The sequence below is a fragment of the Antechinus flavipes genome, chromosome 3, assembly GCF_016432865.1.
Source record: "Antechinus flavipes isolate AdamAnt ecotype Samford, QLD, Australia chromosome 3, AdamAnt_v2, whole genome shotgun sequence".
NCBI classification, from domain to species: Eukaryota; Metazoa; Chordata; class Mammalia; order Dasyuromorphia; family Dasyuridae; genus Antechinus; species Antechinus flavipes.
Genome location: NC_067400.1, coordinates 3,830,056 through 3,836,055, shown reverse-complemented (window position 1 = coordinate 3,836,055; position 6,000 = coordinate 3,830,056).

Below are 6,000 nucleotides of genomic sequence, written 5' to 3'. Positions count from 1 at the left end.
AGTATTTTGAGGAGTGCTCCCAATTCCCCAAACTGGATTTATCTCTTTAAAAACTCCCATATCTTGTCCTTTTTACTGGCACAGCTCTAAGAAGAAAGCAGAATGAGCCATCAAGGGATGCTAAAAACCACATCAAACAAAGCAGATAAACAAAAGCCCCTAAACTGTCAGCTTGAATCCAAACAGCAAAAAAATCTGTTCTTGCAGTCCATACCTCCAGATCCTTCCTTAGATGGAAGTGGGAGAGCTCTCCAAGAGGTCTCACTGCAGGGAAGGCATTGCTTTTTTGTCTTTTTTTGTGCTCACATTTGGCCAGGTCTGGCATATGGCAGGTGCTTAATAAATATTTATTGGGTGGAAGGATAGATGGATGGATGGATGGAAGGATGGATGGATGGATGGATGGATGGATAGATGGATGGAAGGATGGATGGATGGATGGATGGATGGAAGGATGGATGGATGGATGGATGGAAGGACGGATGAATGGATGGATGGATGGAAGGATGGATGGATGGATGGATGGATGGATAGATGGATAACAGAATATTTTTGAAACTAAGAATGAGAACTTTTGAAAGCCTCTGAAAAGAAAATTTAAACATAGAAATAATAACAATTGATATAAAGCTTTAAGTTTTAATTTTCAACTTTTGTAAATTCCTTTGCAAATATTTCTTATTTTGTCCACAATACAGTGCCAGGAGGTGGGTAGTATTGTTATTCCAATTGTATAAACATGGACTTGCCCCATGACATATCACTTGATTATAGCTTTAATTGTGAAATGATTTCCTTACATAGGGCTGAAGTCCAAACCAAGAGACTCTCTCTAAATTAAGGAAAACAGAGTTCTGACTTGCCTAAGGCCATCCAATTATTAAGTGTTTGAGGCTGAATGGGCTCTCAGGTCTTTCTGATGGTAGCAGGGATTTCTCAATCCTTTAGAGTTGACTGATGGGACTGTTACTCAGCTGGCACCAGCTGGAGCCCAGTTGGTGAAGAAAAAAAAAAAAGGTACATGTGAAAGGTGAAGCTAAATGTGGGTCTAAAGACAGGAAAGCAACCTGTAGGGTTGTGTTAGATGGGGGTGGGGCTGATCTAGACAAGTGAAGGCTGTCAGTCCACAGAATCTCACATTCAGAATTACTGCCTGGGAACTGGTACCCAAAAGACTAGCTGGGCCAAACCCTACTCTGCAGATGGGGAATCTGAGGCTCAGAGACAGGAAATGTCCCGCCCTGGTCACCAGGGATATGTGTTGATTGCTTTTGTTGCTGAATCATTTCAGTTGTGTTCACTCTTTGAAAACTGATTTGGAGTTTTCTTGGCAGAGACACTGGAGCAATTTGCCATTTCCTTCCCCAGCTCATTTTACAGATGAGGGGCCTGAGGCAAAGACACTTAAGTAACTTGTCCCGGGTCACACAGCCAGTAATTGTCTGAGGCCAGATTTGAATTCATGAAGAGGAATCTTCCTGACTCCAGGTCTGGTGTTCTATCATTTCGCCACCTGGTCGCCTGAACCGAATTAAAGACATTTCTTGGCAAAGCCATAAATTCAAGGGATTTTTTTTCTGGTCTTGATATCCTGTAACTTCAAAGGTAGCAGGACACATGGGGGAGAAAGAGGTTGTTCTTAGGGGTCAGAGTTCCACCCTAATGTAAGGAAAATCATTTAACAATTAAAGCCACAGTCTAGGGAAATGTCATGGGGGCAGGCAAGGTAGTGAGGTGGATCATACATGTCACTAGTGAATGTATATGTGTGTGTGTGTGTGTGTAGTCTACAAGATGGCCCCTGAGACCCCTCTCAACTCCGAGACTCTGGGATTGCTTCTCTAACCATCTTGCGATACGACCACTGGAGATACTTGATTTTCTGAAAGCTACCCGATAATCCAGCATCCTCAACAAACCATTTCCAGCATATTCCAATAAGATCAACTTACCTGAAAATGTAAATACAGTTTGCTTGTGTTAATCAACTTGTGTTAATAATAAACAACCAATGATGCAGCTTTTCAAACCACATGTGAATTTTCCCCCATTTTCTGTCGTTAAGGAAATGGCCATTTTTAAAGAACAATTCTGCCGTGGATCCTGCAAGAAGCTCCAAGCAAAGTCACGTGCTCAGTGTCTGACCCTGCGATACCTCTGTCTAGGCTAGGTTTAAGGATGTGTTTTTACCACTCACTGAAAGAAAGCGAAACTGTAGAATTTTTACGAGCTATTTCTCCAGGGGAAAATGTTTATTGCCACTAATGTTGCCCCTGTTGAAGGTCTATTTATTCTCCGAGAGAACTCCAAGGCATTCAAAAGCCCTGGACCAGAGCAGGTGTTTCCCCTGGGCCATCACTCCTCTAAGAGTTCTATATCAAAGCTCTATTAGTATTTCTCTAGCGGATCTGGCTTCAATATTGGATTGTCCAGAGGTAAGAGAGCACTGAAGGCGAACACGTTCCATGGGCAGTGCTCATTTGACAGCACAGCTCTTTCTTTAAAGCATCTTCCAGCCAAACCCAGTGATTAAATTTTTCTTTTCCATCTTCACCCCAAAGAATTTCCTGGTGGTGGAACATGGAGAAATTTTATCCTCCTCCTCCTTCGCTGCTTTCTGCTCCACCTCTTTGTCTCTAGATTCCTTTCCATACAATACGTCCTCCAGCTGTGCTTCTTTCTAAAAGGAAGATGCTTCATCCCCATTGAGCTCTTCCTGATTGACCAGGTCAGCTGGAACCTGCAATTTAAGGAAGCACCAGGCCAGTCCTTTCCATGAAATTCTCACCAGGATTAGCACCCCACTCTAGACTTCTTTCTTCTCTGTTCCTCTGTACTGGTGTGGCAACAAGGTCCCCATCCATCCTTCCTCACCTTTGCCAGATGCTCAGGAAGCACAAACCACCTAAAGGTTTGATATCATTTGATGACTAAATCAGTACTGGAAAACAAGACTATGGACATTTTGTGCACCAATTCTGGTGTCTGATTCCATTTTGGGTAAGTAAAAGCTGCTTTAATGACTTTTTCTGCCCATTGCCACTGCTAATACCTTTCCTTTGACACTGCCATCCGATTCAGCTGTATTTATGTATCTATTTGTGTATTATCTCCCCTTCTAGAATGCAAACTTCTAATACATAAAGTCCAAAAAACAACTAATTCATAAATACTTACCACCCTACATCCTCAAACCAACTTACTGTATTTGCAATTTCCTTTCCTTTCTTGGGGAAATAAACAAACCAAATCTATTGAAATAAAATGAAGATTTGGGTATATGAAAACTTTCTCGGGATACATCATCAATATAGTGTCATTACTTGAGTTTTAAGAGCTAGCCATGTTGCAATTACTTTAATCCTTTAAAGTGAGTCTTCTCTGAATGATTCAGAAAAGTGGAACAGACCAATTTAGGGATTATCAGAAAGAAAAGTGTATGTCCCTTTATAAAATCACCTCTAAAGTTAGGTGAGAGAAGAGGATACTGGAAGATCTAAGAACTGTGTCATAACAAAGCACTTTTATGGGGTAAGGATTTAATATTTTGGCACAATTATACAAATTCCTCTATTGGGTATTCTTTAAGGACAAACTGAAGTGTTTATAAAGAACACGGTAAAGTTATTCTAACTGAGCCTTTCTCTTAAAAATACAAAAATGCGAACAAGGCTCTCATTTTTCCATTATTCCTAGATTTCAAGAAACAAAGCAGAAGTAACTCTTCATGTTTTGAAAGAAATCAGAATAGCCAGTATTTCTATAGTGCTTTGATGTTTGAAATGAGAGAGAGATACATACAGATAGATAGGAAGGGAGGAAAGGAGGGAGGGAAGGAGAGGGAGAGGGAGAAGGAGAGGGAAAGAGGGAGGGAGGGAAGGAAGGAAGGAAGGAAGGAAGGAAGGAAGGAAGGAAGGAAGGAAGGAAGGAAGGAAGGAAGGAAGGAAGGAAGGAAGGAAGGAAGGAAGGAAGGAAGGAAGGAAGGAAGGAAGGAAGGAGGAAGGAAGGAAGGAGGGAGGCAGGAAGAAAGGAAGGAAAGAAGGAAGGAAGGAAGGAAGGAAGGAAGGAAGGAAGGAAGGAAGGAAGGAAGGAAGGAAGGAAGGAAGGAAGGAAGGAAGGAAGGAAGGAAGGAAGGAAGGAAGGAAGGAAGGAAATCCCATTTGACAAAATTGAGACCTTACAGAAGAGAGATCCCTTAGAGTGTTTTAATGTTTTTTGAGAAGACTCAGGAACCAGAATGGATGTCAGCAAGGTATAAAATCAGCAGAAGTAAGGAAGGGGTTTGGAACCAATGATGACATTGGTGGCGAGTGGCTGATTTCATGCTGCTCCGTTCAGCTCCACCTAGTGGAGTTTCTGGCTTCCTTCAAGGCTCAGACCAAACAAGCCTGGATCTCCAGGATTTTTCCTACAAGAGCCATGGGTGCCTTCTGCTGTTGTGTCCTGCTCCCAGAAATTGTCTATAATTTTCATTTACTTCTCTGTGTGTACACTGTCCTCTCATTCTTGTAGGATACAGGTCCTCAGCAGGCAGGAACTATTTCATTTTCTCTTGGTCTTTCTATCTCCTCCCCAGAACAGAACCTAATCCGCAATAAAAATTGAATAAATGGGATTTACCTGCTAATAAAGTGATTTTTACTAACAGCACACAGTTGTATAGTTTCCCATCCACAGAAGTCCTAAGATAAGAGTCACAAAGAAGGGCCAGACATGGGTGGGTTGAGATTTGCATTGTGGAAGGGTAGGGTAGACTCAAACCAGTGAGATCACAGACTCATTGGAAGGGATACTGCAATCCATGGTTTAACTTCTCAGACAGTAGAAACACAAATTCAGTGCCCAGGACGACCCTGAGCTACAGCCGTCTTACCGTAATCACAGTGTGCGTTTGCGTGTAATAGAGAGTTTTACTTTTCGCAAGCTTCCATGGAATAGGTAAATAAAAATTTCAAACATGCTCTGCCTCCTTGAAACGATCTAGAAAAGTGACATGAAATTGAGATCGTTTGCCGGACAGGGAGCCAGAGCAGTCACTCCAGGTGGGCGCAGTATCCTACACGGCCACGTCTGGGTGCTGTGAATAAGGGGCGGGTCACAACCGAGGCAATAACACACCTGTAGCAAGGAAAACAAATCCACGGTTCTTCCTTCTGGATGTGCCCACGTACACTTTTAAGATAAATCTTAGAACTTTTGTTTTTTGTAAACAATATTTGTAAAAATAATCTGGGGATCGTAAGCACACACACACAAAAGCATTTTTGAAGCCAGAAAAATTGTTTTTTTATTATTATTTGACCTGTCTTTGACTTAAGGTGGTTGAATAAGTTCATTCTCTTTTATTAGCATAACATTAATTCCCATGCAAACCCGAGGCGGCAAAACCCAACTTCAGCCAGGAGAAGACCTGCAGGCTTCTGGATGCCGGAGGTCGCCAAGGGAATGCTGAGGGAGCCCCGGCTCCGGCGGCCGTCTGGGGCATCCAGCGGGAGCAGGGAGGCTCTCGGGGCTCACGCTGCCTGACCTCTGGGTTGGCTCAGTGACTTTCCCCTCCGAGCCAACGATGCACTGTCTCAGCTCCGTTTACATTTCTAAAAAGAGCCAGAGCCTGGACTTGATGTCGAGGCCAGAGAATCCTTTCTAGTCAGCAAAGCGCCTTCCCGGCACGGCCCCAGCCTGGGCCTGCTCCCGCCTGCTTTGTGAATGGCGGAGACCGCATCTGGCGGGGGAAGCTCGCTTCCGCTCTCACGGCTTCTGGTTCAGAGACGTATCCCCCCCCAGGAGAAGCGAATGCTCTGGAGGGGACAGTCCCTCAACTTGAACTTTGGGCAATAATTCAAATTTCAGGCAACTGCCTTCAAAACGAGTCTCGGGCGAGAAAGGCCGGGCAGGTGCCGCAGATTGTTCCAGTCTGATTCCAGGAAAGGAGTCCGGGACGAGCCGCTGCCGTCACCGGCGGGTGGTCATGGGGTGGGGACACACACGCACAAGGACTAA